General features: G+C 43.3%; 1 protein-coding gene and 1 long non-coding RNA gene across 3 annotated transcripts in view; one reads left to right on the forward strand and one right to left on the reverse strand.

Moving 5' to 3' along the window:
- LOC307216338 overlaps positions 1 to 12,297 on the forward strand; it is a 71,527-nt gene extending 59,230 nt beyond the window's left edge. The window contains exons 4-5 of one of the 2 annotated variants that reach the window (XR_013839037.1): positions 9,284 to 9,541; positions 11,791 to 12,297. This is a non-coding gene — a long non-coding RNA (uncharacterized lncRNA). Of the gene's footprint in view, positions 1 to 9,283; positions 9,705 to 11,790 lie in introns of those variants that run through there. The other variant, XR_013839038.1, reaches the window with a different exon arrangement.
- CHST3 (carbohydrate sulfotransferase 3) overlaps positions 1 to 15,285 on the reverse strand; it is a 52,939-nt gene extending 37,654 nt beyond the window's left edge. The window contains exon 1 of the mRNA XM_079976355.1: positions 14,840 to 15,285. The gene's annotated coding sequence lies outside the window, so the exon portion shown is untranslated. The remainder of the gene's footprint in view (positions 1 to 14,839) is intronic.
- Between the last annotated feature and the right edge of the window lie 73 nt (positions 15,286 to 15,358).

Raw genomic sequence — 15,358 nt, forward strand, 5'->3', positions numbered from 1 at the left:
AGGATTGTTGACTTGTCTGCTTAGCAAATTACAGCTAACAGCAATGTCTGGTCTTGAACATCTGGCAATGAAGTTTAGCTTGCCTAGCACACTTCTGTACAGTGTAGTGTCAGAAAATGCTTCTTCAGTGTCATCTACCTGATAACCTGTTATCATCGGTGTGTCTACAGGGTTAGCATCCATCAGGTTTAGTTTGCCTAACACATCAGCAATTTTCCGTGACTGGTGTACTAGAATGTTACCATCTTGATCTCTCTCTATTTCCAGAGATAGGTAGTTGTTTACCTCTCCAAGATCTTTCATGTCAAAGTGCTCTTTCAGTTGAGCTAGGGCGTTATTGTACATTGTGACATCTTTCCAAAAGAATAAAAGATCATCAACATAAAACAAACAATACAGTTTCTTTTGCCCCTCCTCTTTGACAAATACACAAGGATCAGCTTTCCCTTGCTGAAAACCTAGAGAAAACAATACCTCAGTGAGTTTTGTGTGCCAACACCGTGCACTTTGTTTGAGACCATAAAGGGACTTTTTCAGAGCACAAACAAATCCCTGTTTTACCTGTACGCCATCAGGTGGAAGCATATAAAGTGATTCATCTAGAGATCCGTACAGAAAAGCTGTATTCACATCGTGGTGACTAATGTGTAAATTCTCCTCTGCAGCTAGCTTGAGCATAAGCCTAATGCTCTCATACCTCACTGTGGGTGAGTAGGTCTCGTGATAGTCTTCACCTGGTACCTGTGCAAAACCTCTGGCTACCAATCTGGCTTTGTGTCTGACTATCTTGCCATTTTGATCAGTCTTCGCTTTGAAGACCCATTTGCTTCCAAGCAGTTTCATTCCTGGAACTACTGGAACAAGTTCCCATGTTTTGTTCCTTTCCAAGGAATCAAGCTCAGCCTTCATGGCATTTAACCATGGCTCAGCTTCCTTTGAATCCAAATCCTGGATTTCTTGGAAACTTGAAGGTTCAAATACCTTCTTGGAGCTTTTAACAGCTGTTACTGCTATCTTGGCAAACTCATCAGCAAATCTCTTTGGAGGTCTGCCTTTTGTGGCTCTTTGTGACCTGCGAATTAGCCTTAAGTCTTCAACACTCTCCTCTTCCTTCTTAGGAGAAAAGTGACCTATTGTGAACAATGGTTCTTCCAATTCTTGATCAGAGCTTTCAGAGGGTCGCATAGAGGCTTTCGCACTCTTGAAATCCTCTGAATCACCCGATTCAGTTTCAGACTCAGAATCAGAACCTTCATCAGTGGGTGTGGGTTGCTGTGGTTGCTTTTGACTATCCTCAGTCTCATCACTGTCATCAGGGTAACAATGGAAAATTCCCACATTCTCCCCCCACTTGGCATTGTACTCAACACTTCTTGTGAGCTTAATGGTCTTAGAGTCAGTCATCCTTATTCTGTAAGAACCTTTCTCATAACCTAGAAAGATACCATGCAAACCACGCTTGTCTAACTTGGAGTTTTGTGGTGAGTGAACCCACATGTCAGAACCAAAAATTTTCATGTGTTTGATGTATGGTTTCTTGCCAAACATCTTCTCATAGGGGGTACAACCAATCGCTGAAGATAACCTGCGATTATAACTGTAAGTGAAACATGAGAGAGCTTCGGCCCAATAACTCTCTGGAAGATTTGCATCATGTAGCAAAGTTTTTAACCCTTGAAGCAATGTCTGATTTGCTCGTTCCGCAAGTCCATTCTGCCATGGCGAGCGAGGACTAGACAAATCGTGTTGAATTCCTTTCTCAGACAGAAAAGCTTCAAACTGCTGAGAAGTGAATTCCCCTCCGCGATCACTGAAAAGAGTCTTTACCTTTTTACCATGCACATTTTCCAACCAAACACAGAATTCCTTGAACCTAGGAAAAGCCTCTGATTTCTGCTTGAGATTGTACACATAAATATACCTGGAAAATGCATCAATGAGAACCATGAAGTACCTATTTCCACCCAAAGAGGGCGCTAGTGGTCCAACCAAATCAGCATGAACAACTTGGTATGGTTCTGTAGCTTGCCTACTAGATACCTTACCTTTCGCAGCCATTTTCACCTTGTTTGCTGCGCATGCCTTGCACTTCATGTGGTACCTGCAGGGTTTAATAGTCATACCTTCAACCAAGGCAGGCATTTTAGATACTGCCTCAAAATGCAAATGACCAAATTTTCGATGAAAATCATGAATACATTCTGCATGCAAACTTTTGTTAGAACCTGCAATGCAACAAGTGTCATCCTGCACAACATCATCATAATATAAAACATATAAACGATCAACATATTCAGCATACAATACATAATCATTTTTCTTTGTGATGATGCACCTTTTGTTCTTAAAGGAAACGTCAATGTTCCGCTCATTCATCTGTCCAACGCTGAGCAGATTATGTTTGGCATCTGGCACATAAAGTACATTCTGTATCGATAAGTCCAAACTGTGAAGAACAACAGTTCCGTAGCCTTTACTGGGGATTGTGTGGTCATCCGCTTGGTGAATCGCACCTTCCTGCAGTGTAAAAGACACGAACAGTCGCTTATCGTTGCACATGTGATGGGTTGCCGCTGAATCAACAACAAAGAAAGATCTAGACGTCTTCTGGACCTCTGCAACTTTTGGAGTGAAGCGTGAGACCATTGCCTTGTGCTGCGTTGTCCTGGACACCAGACCTTTGCCTTTGCCTCGGCCTTTTCCACGCGATGAGCTTCCGCTGCGCTGCTCTGTCTTGGCCCTGGGATATTTGCATTCCCTCTTCATATGGCCTAGGCGTCCACAGGAGTAGCATTTCACTGCCTTCAAAGCTTTGGCGCCATCTGGTGGTTCCATTGCACTCTGGGATGACGTCTGTGAAGACTCCCCCTTACCCATGCAGCTATCACCCTGGCAATCTGCTTCATTCTGAATCATGGCAGTATCACAAGGTACTCTGAGCTGAGCATGTGGCTGATTGGCACCAGATTCCCCACGTGCATCAGCCAGCCTTCTGCAGCTAGCCATCATGACTCTGGCATTAGCCTTCTGCATCATCTCTGCTGCTTTAAATCAAGCTGCTTTATACAAGCTGCGTCTCTGCTGCTTCAAGCCTCATTCCAAAGGCAAGTTCAAAACAGCCTCTGCCTGTGAGCCTGTGCCACTCTGCTTTACCGCAGCTGCCTCAAACATCATGCCAAAGGCAAGTTCAAAAGTGCTTTCACTCTGCTGCCTTAAATAGTGCTGCGTCACTATTCTCTGCAGCTGCTTCAGCCCAAGAGCACTTTTAAAAGTTACTTTCGATTTCCCCAGCATAGGAATCCGATCCTTTTATCCGTTGCCTGTGTCCGGCAAACGGACATAAAAGTTCAAAGTCCAGCCATAAAGCCATTAATTAGAAGCTGGCAGGCTGCCCGGAGCAGTAGCACATACCTCATCAATCATCTTGACGCGCAGAGCAGATAGCGTCCGATCCGTCCTTCTGCATTCCGATCCTTTTGCCGGCATTCAGATGACTGCGTCTTACTGGGCCCGATAACCAAAAATGTTGTATTTGTAGTGTCCCGTGCACAGCGGAATGATGAGGAATACGTGTACATACTCTTAATTGCTTTATTTACACTTCAAAGCTGGTAGATTACAGAAAAACATCTTGCCTCTGCCGGAGCAGAAAATGCATCCTCTCTCCTCTGAAGCACGGAGAGAATCACTGACTTAGAACAGTGAAAAACAGGAAACCAGTGTACGTCACATCCAGTCTCCTTTCCCGTGGGAAAACCCAACAGCAATGCTGTCTGTGGAATGTAAACACCTGTCTCGTGACAAGCACTTCGCTGCACAGTGAAGAGAGCAGAAACCAACATGGTGACCCCCCCACCCCCAACTGGCATTCAGCCCTGAATATTTCTTCATCACATCCTGTGACTAAAGGAAGCAAAACTGTGCAAAATAAGCAAATGTGTGCACAAAATAAGCAAATTAATGTATTATTGCAGGATTCAGTTTCTCTTGACATAGAACTGGGCTGCCTAGGTACAAAATTTGGATTTTCCAAAACATGCACTCCAAACTGCTGCAATCAGGGGTTCAGAGCAGCATCAGAAAATGCTCATGTGAACTGACCAAAAAGGGAGATCTAACACATTATGTCAGGAACACCCGCTTATGAATCATTACCAGTAGAATCCTATGCACATCTGGTTAGAGTAGGCTGCGGAGTCCAGCCTAAGGCTGCAATCATATGCACGCCTACCTGGAAGAAAGCCCCACTGTGATTAGTGGGACTTATTCCTAAGCAAACATGCATACAATTGGGCTGCATCAGAAAACTGGTGAGAAAACATCAAACTAGACGTACGGTCATAAAAGGAAAAATGTACTGTTGGCTGCATAGCAATTCTCTGCTTATGTGATATTTAGTTGTAATCTGTTTGCTTTATTGTCTCATACCACTGCACATATATTTCTGGCTTTTATTCTTTTATACTGAACTGTGTAGGAATTTTCTAAGGTACTGCAAATGTATTAGACGCCCAGTCAATGGTGGGAGTGGTGAAATATGCAGCATGGCCTAACTTGCCTTTCTGATACAGGAATTTTCAAATGTGTAGATAAAGGGTATTCTGGGGCTATTACAAAAACCCTTAACTCTGCATTTAGAAAGCCCTTTCTCTGTTGCTATTCCTAGGGGCATGGGGCATTTGGCAGAGTGATCTTTCTCATCCGAAAAGCAGTACATGTCCCAAAACAGTCTGTTACTTTCTTCTCTTAACTTTCTGACAGAACCACCTACTGTTCATGCTAATGATGTTCATGTTCAGTGGTGGTCAGATGTGCATGCTTGCAGACACCCGAGACGTCATAAAGACTAGAAAGATGTTCACCAAGCGATGAGTATGTTTGAAATCTGTAGCCTATCTCAACTTCCCACTTCCAGTTTTTCAAACATGCAAACAGAGAGAGATGGCTGGTCCAAGGGTTGGAAATTCCACAAGGGTCCTTAACTAGGCACTGAGAGAAGGTTCTTCTTACTGCTGTTCCTGGGTGAATGCAACATCTGTTAGGTTTTGTTTTGTTTTGTTTTTTTAAAAAAAATAATATTTATTACCTTTTCCAACAATTTAAACACTACAAAAAATAAAAACCATACAATACAATACAATACAATACAATACAATGCAATGCAAAACAACAACAACAACAACAAAACACTACATTACACTAACAAAACACTAACATTAAACTAACAAAACAAAACAAACACAGTTTAAAACACATCAAATAATTTCAATATCTTATCTTTCATTCACTTATTTCCGCGACCACCTCACACCTCCCTTTTTGTATTCCACTTCTATTAATTCTTTCAGCAATTCCTTTCCATCTTCCTCTATTTTTAATCCTATAATTATCTTAACACATTCTAACCTTAATTTCCCTTTAATACTCTATTAATCTATTTATCCTTAATTCCTTATAACATTTTTACTAAAGCCATATAACTTCATTCCAACATTTTCCTAGCATTCATTAATTTTACAATGTTTCCGTAAATAGTCTTTAAACTTTTTCCAGTCTTCTTCCACCGACTCTTCTCCCTGGTCTCGGATTCTGCCAGTCATTTCCGCCAATTCCATGTAGTCCATCAACTTCATCTGCCATTCTTCCCAGGTGGGTAAATCTTGTGTCTTCCAATATTTTGCGATGAGTATTCTTGCTGCTGTTGTTGCATACATAAAAAATGTTCTATCCTTCTTTGGCACCAACTGGCCGACCATGCCTAGGAGAAAGGCCTCTGGTTTCTTCAGGAAGGTATATTTGAATACCTTTTTCATTTCATTATAAATCATCTCCCAGAATGTCTTAATCCTTGGGCATATCCACCAAAGGTGAAAGAATGTACCTTCAATATCTGTTAGGTTTTGGCTCTGGTGAAAGGTCTGCAATTTCCCAAAGCCAGTCTATTACCTTTTCATCCTACTCATCTTTCAGTCAGGATCTAACTCAGCCCACAGTGAAGCAGTTCATGCCTGGAACCTTGCTTTCATTCTTGTGTATAGTATCCGTATTTTTTATATGTTTAGAGAAAGCTGTAATTTCACAATTTAAAGCCCTTTCGTCCATTTTTCTCTGCCAAGAAGCCAATGCAGCTTTTGTTTGTTTTTCCTTTGTGCATCTGCAATCATTCTGCAAGCCCAATGGAGTACAGCAATGAAGAGGATGCAAGCAGGCTGACAGTGCAATCCTATGTGCGTTCACTCAGAAGAAACTTCCAGAGTTTTCAGTGGGGTTCAGTTCCAAGGAAGAGCGCATAGGACTGCGGCCTCAATCCAAACTCAACATAACTGACTTTTAAGTAGATGTGCACAGGATTTTACTGTTAATGTTACAAGCCCATTTCAACTGAAATCTCTGGTGGACTTGGCAGGGTGGCATTAAGGATCAACTAGACCACACAGAGGCACAGAAAGAAAATATAATTAAAAAGCAAAAAAGAAGAGAGAGATTAGTGTTTCCTTGCCTAAGTTAAGCTCTTCTTTCCTGCAACAGCTGTCTGAAGGAAAAGTCATCATAACCCTGAAGGGACAGTAAAGGAGAGGCTTAATGCCAAAGCTTCTTAAAATGAAAACCAACTACTGCTTGCCTCAAAACGATCCTCGCAAATAAAATTTTGAAAAAAACCACATGCATAAATAATGTGGTTCCCTCTTCAAGCCACTTCTACCAGAATGAGTCTGGAAACAGAAGATGTTCCCTTTCACAAAAACCAAAACAAAATCGCCTTGGGAAGAAATCTATTCATATGTGGACTCCTGGTGAGTCATCTGTGTACTTGGACTTGGGATAATATCTACAAGTGATGAGTAGGGAGACAGAAAGAGGCAGCAAGTAGATTTGAATCCTGATTGTGCAATGGCTGCCTAGAGCCAAGAGTACGTTACCCTAGATCAGCCGGGATGCAGGTAGCGTCACTCAGTAGGGCTGATATCCTACCCCAATGCAATACATATAATGCAACATCCTTTCCTTGAAAAAGCAGTGACCTCACATTCTATTCTTGTGCCACCACTTTCCCACAAAGAACCCTTGTAAGCGTAGTACTCCAGGACTGGCGCTAATCAGAAAGAGGGAGAGGTGAAACAGTAATCTCTTCACCCGTGCTACACATTCAGAAATTGAAAGAATTGGGAAGAAAAAGCCACACAGATATCCTACAACTGTAAAATCGATAACTCTGCTCTGACATTTTCTTTTCGCTATCTCTCTGAAGTTCAAGGAAGGTCATCTTCAGGGTCGTGCTTGTTTATTTTCCTCAGAGACCATCTCTTTAACTTCCTTGTCAAAATCCACTGGAGGTGGAAGACTCCTTTCTTATTTTTCTCTCACAACCCACTGGAGAACACCACCACATCATTACACACCTCTGCTCAGAATGGCGCATCTGACAAAAAACACTGTACCTAATGTTGAGGGGGGGGGCATTTCCCCCCTACAAAAACTCTCACAAGAGTAATTCTACATGCATAGAGTAGTCCAAGCTCAATGAGGGTTTTCCCCATGAAACTAACCCCCATCTTGCCACTTGCGAATGGTGCAGTGTGTTTTTTCTTAATCATTTTGACCCAACTTTAAACTCTGCTTTTTGCCAGCTTTACTCCTCTATTCACACTAATACCTAGCTAGCAATGATTTTTCTCTTCTCCTTCCCACCACCACTTGTTTTGGTTTTACAATCCCCTGCCACATCCACCCCCCCCCCGCAAAAAAACACACTGTAACATTCATACAATTAAATTTCATTCAGAACCTTTTTTTAAAAAACACAGATACGTTTAAAAAAAGAACTTGAGATACAGCTTGGCAGGAGGGGAGAATGACTCTGTGACTTGCCACAAGGACTAACTGGTCAGCGTTACAGAGCAGACTGAAGAGGCAGGAGAGTGTGGCTTTGGGCTTATCACAAAGGCCAGCCAATCAGCGCTCTGCATAATTGGGCTTCTCCTGGAAAAAGAAGTGGTTGCTTCCAGCTTGATTCTCTGAGGAAGGTTATCTGTTTAAAAAAAAAAAAAAAAGAGAGAGAGAGAGAGAGAGAGAGAGAGAGAGAGAACAAGAACTAAGTGCATTTTCCCTGTGGGCTTATCACTCATGCTATGTATACCTAAATGGCACCCTTAGAGATTACACAGCAGACCTCAGGCTGGAGGTGGTGTTAAGTGAAAAACATGATGTCTTACATGCCATGGTCTGCAGACCACCAGGAATGGCTGGGAAACTTATTGCTAAGCCGTGAGTTCGCCCAAGAGCAGGAGGCTTTGGCCTTAGAATTCCTGCCGTTAAAGACAACAGAGGTGCATCTGGCTGCTGCTCCTCTGCTTCCTCCTACAGCAAAATACAATGTTGGCTTGCTCTGTTCACACTCTTCCCTGCTGTGCCTTTAGGGCATGTTCAAAACCACAAACCTACATCTGCGTCTCAACAAACTGTTTTTCCAGGTTGGGATATTCTGGTTTCAAACACTATGTTGCTTTTTTTTTTTTTTGAGATTATTTTTATAAAACAAATTCCTTCTCTCCCTATACTGTAAAATATGTGCCCACAGATTGCTACTCGACTGTTATGGGAAAAGGGGGGGGGGGAGTGAAACATGCCCCTTTTGACTTGCTTTTTTTCCCACCCTCCCTTACAACCGAGAGCCCAGAGAAGCCACTGAATGGGACGCCTGTTCCTTCAAGCTAATTTGGAATCTGCGTTTGCTTCTGTTTTACCACCTTAAAGCAGCTAGTGTGCTCAGTTTCCCCACCACCACCCTAAGGCAGCTCTTGGGAGGCAAGGAAGTGCTAAGAAAGAATTCCTTCATGTAAATCAATCCATTGTCATATTCCTGGTGAACGCTGAATATCCCAGCATCTGGGGGTGAACATTTCCAGGAAACCTTGCTCCATTTCCAGTCCAAGCATCAAGTCGGGTTTGTAAAAGTTACCAGGAAAAATAATTGTTTTTTCAACATCCACTTTGGGAACCATAAATCTCCCCAATTAGTAGGTGGGAAAGGCACTGAGCACTAATACCATGAGGGAGCAAGGGCTTACCCAATCGTTTCCCTGCCCACCGCCCACCCCCCCCCCCCCCGGGACTCTAAGGTAGGATGAAACACTGCAGTTTACATATACACAACACCCTATTCTCCGGTTTGAATGAGGGATTTATGTGGATAATGCTTCTGAATACTAACAGGAATTATCCACAGAAGTCCTCACATGCTCTCTCTGAGGAATATACCCATGTGTCTGTCTCTCCATCCCAGAATTTGGCTGCGGCGATCAACTGTGTCAAGAGAAGTCACAGCTTCCAATCACAGTGGCTGAGATCCAAGCTGGAAGAGAAATACCATGGATGAAATTTACGTGAACCTGCCTCTGCCAGCACTGAAGCAGAAGCCTCCCAGGAACATTCAGATCCAGAATGATGCCCAGGCTCATTTTTTTCACCACTGAGTGATTTTGTGGAGGATGAAAGGAGAACTTTCCACAACTAAAGGTAGAAGGTTGACCTGAAGGATGAGGTAATTGCAAGATATTTCTGAGCAAGTCCCCTTTTCCAGGGTCTGGCACATTCTGGACAGTAGCTAATTGTCTAGGTGACAACATCATGTCCCTTTTCAAAAACAAAAACACAAAGTCGCCTTTGAATTTCACTTGCGGATTAATATATACATGGAACAGCCATCCAAATTATTTTCTTTCTTCTTTTACCGGAGAATAGGTACTTGTTATTACTAGTATCATTTCTAAATGGTAGAGCGTTTCACTGTTGTCTTCACAATAATCCTGGTAAGCAGGAGAAGCTCAGACACAAGGCTTTCTTCAAATCTTTCCAATGTAGGATACTCTTACATCAAAATCCAGTAACCTATGCAATGCGTCATGGCAGCTCTTTTAAATATTTCTATGTACACCGCTGCTATCCCTCAAAAATAAATAAATCACAAATTAAAACCACATAGTCAAGAAAAGCCTGGTGTAGCCTGTTGTTGAGGCCACAGCCTGCCAGCTAAGGAATAAATCAATAAACAGGCAGTTAAACAGATGAGAACAACATGGGTTATTATTATTTTTTTGAAAGAGAAGCAGAGGAGATGTGTAGGACCGGATATCAGTGTAAAATCAGAACGGCATTTGTCATGATTCTAAAGGCAGGATATAGTTACAAATCCTCTCAGTCTTCCTCCCTCAGGACAGAAGCCGATCACTAATGGCATGTCCTCCTGGAGGCTCCTGGGTAGTGTGAGAAGCAGCACCTCCAAAATAAGAAGTGTGATTTTGCACACTCACATTACTCCTCCTTGTGTGCAGATTGCTTTGCAACTAGCTCATAACACCCTGAATCCAAAGAGTGGAAAGGCAGGCTGAGCAAAAGGTATTAGAGTTTTGTAGCAATCAGGTATGCCTTTAAAAACTGAAGTCCTGATTGAGATCAGGGTGAAAATATATGAACTGAGACCACAGTGCGAATGTAGGTGTATGATTGAAGCACTTTCCTTTGAAGCGTTAATATCATAATTGGAAGAAAATTAGTACATGAGCTGGCAACGTGAATTACAGTCTTTCTCTAATGTGACAAGAAAAGAGTCCGTAACTCGCTTAATTTACAAATCTACATATGTTCCTTTGTGAAGGAGCAGGGTCGGGGAGAGCTGTTAACTGCATGTACTGCTGCTATCTTCCTTCCTTTCATTTCATGTGCTGTCTCCTCTTCTTTCATTTCTTGTGGAAAGCTAGAACCTCTTTAAAAAGGAGCTAACCATCTGGCAATTGATTTGGGCAAATGTTCTCCCCAACATCCCTCATCCAAACTTCCCAACTTCTCACCTTGCCCTCTACTTCTTCAATGCCATAGTCTTTTGCATTTTGAAAATTGGTTAAAGGTAAAGGGACCCCTAACCATTAGATCCAGTTGTCGCCAACTCTGGGGTTGTGGCACTCATCTCGTTTTATTGGCTGAGGAAGCCGGCGCACAGCTTCCAGGTCATGTAGCCAGAATGACTAAGCCGCTTCTGGCGAACCAGAGCAGCACACAGAAACGCCATTTACCTTCCCGCCGGAGCGGTACCTATTTATCTACTTGCACTTTGACGTGCTTTCGAACTGCTAGGTTGGTTAGGCGCAGACAAATCCCACCACTGCGCCTTGCAAATTTCTAATGCTAATTTCTATCCGGAGGGCAAATATTAAGTCACCACTGAGCTTGATCAATCATAGCTATGTAGGAATTCCATAGGAACATCTCAGAGCACTTCACCCCCTTCTTTTTTTGCTCTCAAATGATGGCATTTAAGTGCAGAGGTGACAAGCTTTCCTTGAGCAAATGCATTGGGCATTTTTTGTTTTAAGTGGCCCTCAATCCAGGGAAGTGGATTCTCATGCATACAAGAAAGGTATGTGCAAAAATGTGGGCCAAGACTAGTGCCAAGGCAGTGAGGAGGAAACTGGGCTGAAATGACAAGAAATGCAACAAGAGGAGCTAGTACAGGCACACCCTAACCATCCTTTGTTCCCATCAGCTTTCAAAGCGTGAGCCTTCCTTTTCACTCCAATGAATGTCTTCCCTTATTTAGTCAATTAAAGATCATTGTTACAGGAGACCTTCATCTGGCAAAAGCCTATCATATGCTGTAGTCCTCTAGTCCAAACAAAGGCTTTATCGTGCCTTTGCGCCTGTCATTTCCTACCACCAGTATTGCTTCTATTGAAATCTGCTGGCAATTTACATTATGTATGCGGTTTTGGTTTTAATGAAGCGTTTCTTTTTCAGACAAAGCATCTGAAAAGCTTGTCTGTAGAAAACGCATATTGTATTCCAAAGCTGGAAAATAAAGAATTTCAGCCTTACAGTTTGGAAGGCCCATAGGGACTGCTAACATTGCTACCAAATGTATAATTGCTTACAGAGATGAACTATAGAATTTGCTCGGATTTCTCACCTTCAGTTAAGTCTCACTTATCCCTTATCTCTCAGCAGCATCATATGGTAAACCCATTGAGTGTGAACCATGTTTATTTTATATTTTCCCACACAACGTACACTAACATTTAATGAACTGATAATGATGAAGATGATGAAGATGGGGACAGTAATGGTGTAGTAGCTTTAGGCTGCATACACACCAGACCTTTAAAGTACATTTGAAAAACATCCCCCATTAATTCTGAGAACTGTAAGTCTCTTTGGGTTGTCTTGGAGTGACTAACAAATTTACTAAACAACAACAACAATGATAGCTTGCAACTCACAAACCACAATTCCCAGCACCCTTAACAAGGCAGGGTTGTTTTGTGGGTAAATTGGAGAGGGGGAGAACCATTTACGCCACCTCAAGCTCCCTAGAGGAAAAGTGGGGTGCAAATGTAACAAATACATAATACATACATACATAATACATACATCTTTTTCTTTGAATATTGTATTCTATGTCTTTTGCAGAAGAACTTCCATGTAGTGGCTATGACTATCAGTAAAAGTTGTGTGTGCAGAATTCAGCTTCCTTAACAAATTAACCAGGAAAAAGGTAAGTTTCTGTACTTTGGCACTTATGAAGTTATACTTGAAAACGTGTGGCTAGTACCCAGAGAAACTGCAGAAACCAAAGGATTGCAGAACAAAACTTCCAGTGGTCAGGAATGAGGCTGCTACTCTTCCATGACTAGGCAGAAACACTATAACCTATCCTTCCCACCCACTATAAAGTAAAATGTGCAAAATCACACCGAATAAGAGGAGTTATGCCATTTTGGTATATTTGCAAATGAGTGTGTCACAGGATTAATTTTTTGCTAAGAAATTTGGGTTACATTGATGCAGGATTCTGATTTACGTGCAGAATTTACACAGACCTGATCTGTTCTACTTGGATTTCTCTGATTATTTTTTTCATCATCTCCTGCGATTTCATCCTTCTGCCAAACATACTGGATTATGTCTTAAATGCAGAAGGTCTGTGGGGTCGAGTATCACTTCAGAGTAAAAAAAGGGCAACAAAAGGTCTTGTTCTTGGAAATTCTGGCAACGGATACCATTTTACTCTTATGATATGATTCTGCTAATCTCTGCAGATACTTCCCATTCACTTTTCAGCTCAGTGCATCAGATACCAACAAGACAGATGGCATTCATGTACCACAATAACACCCCTGTGGTCCACATAGCAGTTTAGGTACCTTGCAAGTTTAGTGGACGGAACGATGAACCTGCGCACTTTTACCTCTGAGAACCTGGTTAACTTCCTGCCCAGAAATAAAACACATGTGAGACTGTTCCCGTCCCCCCAGTGACTTCACCACTTTAGAAAGCAGGTGTGGGGCTGTCATGTTTAAATGCTTATCCATGTCAATAACTTTATACAAACTGAAAGCTATGATTTGAGGAAGAAAATTGTATGCCAACTTTCTCTCTTTAACATGTTTGTCCTTAACGCTCAGGAAGTTTCTGCTGCAGGGGAATACATCTCCAGTATTATTTAGTGGTAATGTGATGGAAGGACTGTACCACATGCCCCCGGTATTATGTAGTGATGTCATGGAAGGACTATACCACAATACCTTTTCTGAATGTTTGCACTGATTGCCAATGGTTTCAGTTCCTCATCTGTAAAGCAGGCACCACAGTCATTTTGTTATTCCCAAAGGACAGGGAATATAATGCAAGAGAGGACCATTTCACGTGTGACAAATTCTCTGGACAATAGCTACTTACATGCAGAAATGGTGTCAACTCCAATACATATATCTATTTTTCCAGATGTACACATGTTGATATGAAAGTGTGTACATTTATCATACATTATAAACTCCATATGAGTTATTTGCTACACAGAACTAGCCTTTGTTTAGAAAATGTTTTATACCATCCCTATTGACTGCCCTGAGACCTGTGGGTATAGGGCAGTATACAAATTTAATTAATGATGATGATGGAATGGGAGCACCCTTACAAAGCTGACATTCATTTCAATTGGGCTGATGCAGAATAAACTCCTGGTGAACTATGCCCTTCGTTTTGTCTGATGAGGCCTCGAGAAACATACTTTTGTTTGGACCAGCAACTAATCTCTGAAACACAGCGTTCAAGTTGCTTGTCTGAAAACTCCCATTCAGCACCACAACCTTCTGGTTAGGAAGAGCCCTGTACAATTCAAAAGCCCACATCTTGCATCTTACACCAATATGTGACCCCCCCCCAAAAAAAAACCCTAATAACTTCAGGTAAAGTCTCCCTTCTTTCTGTGTTTCAAGCGCCAATATGGACCATTTTCTGCTTCAGCAATACAACAGGCTGTGTCAAAAATAACATCTACGGGCATAAACCAAAAGTTAAGCCCTTCCAAGTCCCATTCAGCGCCAGAGATTTAAAACACAGGTATTTCTATCACCGAAACAATGCAACTTTAAAGGTGCTTTGCTCTCTACCCACCGAGCCCTATAATAAAATATATCCAACTTAGGAACCATAGGGAAACAAAAGCCTGCTGCTACTTTCTCTTCCTACAAAACTTCGCGAGCCGCTTGGGAATTTGGGGGTATCTCTCTCTCTTTAAAGCAAGGAAAGCCCCTTGTCCTGCTTTCCCAGCATCAGGATGCGGCCACCAGGCTTGGCTCCTTCCTCCCTTCCCTCCCGACACATCCGAGAAGCTAGAAACCCATCAGCGCACAGCACAAAAGGACTCGTTCGCCACAGAGAAACAAAAGAGCGTGAAAAGCGGCAGAAAGAAGACAAGGGCGCAGCCGGCCGGGGAAGCCCCGCGTGGCAGCGCGCGGGGGGCGCGGCTCGGGCGCGAGATGTCTCACCTCCTCCTCCTCCTCCTTACCCGGACGCGGGATCCTCGCAGCCTCTTTCCAAGGAAGGGCCGGCTCCGGGAAGCCTTTGTCCCGAAAGGGACTTCGACGGCAGGAGCAGCAGCAGCCTGGCGACCATCCACTCCGGCTCGCCGTCTTTTGCTGAGGAAAGCTGCTTGAAAGGTTCCCCCTCTGAGGCGCGGGGTGCGCGAGGTCAGGCGGGAGGGCGCGCCCTGGGGACGAGGAAAGGAGTCCCTCCTCCTCCTCCTCCTCCACCTCTCTCCGGCTTCCCCTCAGAAGACGCGCGCTCCTTTCCTTGGCCGGGGTTCCTGGAGCGCTTCCCCAGCGGCCCGGCCGCGACGTGCGCTTCAGGGGGAACCCGCGGCGAGGCCGGGGAGACGCGCTGCCTCCGGCGAGGGAGAGTTGCAAAGGGTTCGCAAAGTCGCTGCATCCCCTCCCGGCTCCGGCTGCTCCCGCCCTCGCCCCCTCAGCTTTTGCAGGCGGAGGGGGAGGCAGGCAGCGGGAGAGAGAGAGAGAGAGAGAGCCCAGCT

This window comes from Podarcis cretensis, assembly GCF_951804945.1.
Source record: "Podarcis cretensis genome assembly, chromosome: 5".
Lineage (NCBI taxonomy): Eukaryota > Metazoa > Chordata > Lepidosauria > Squamata > Lacertidae > Podarcis > Podarcis cretensis.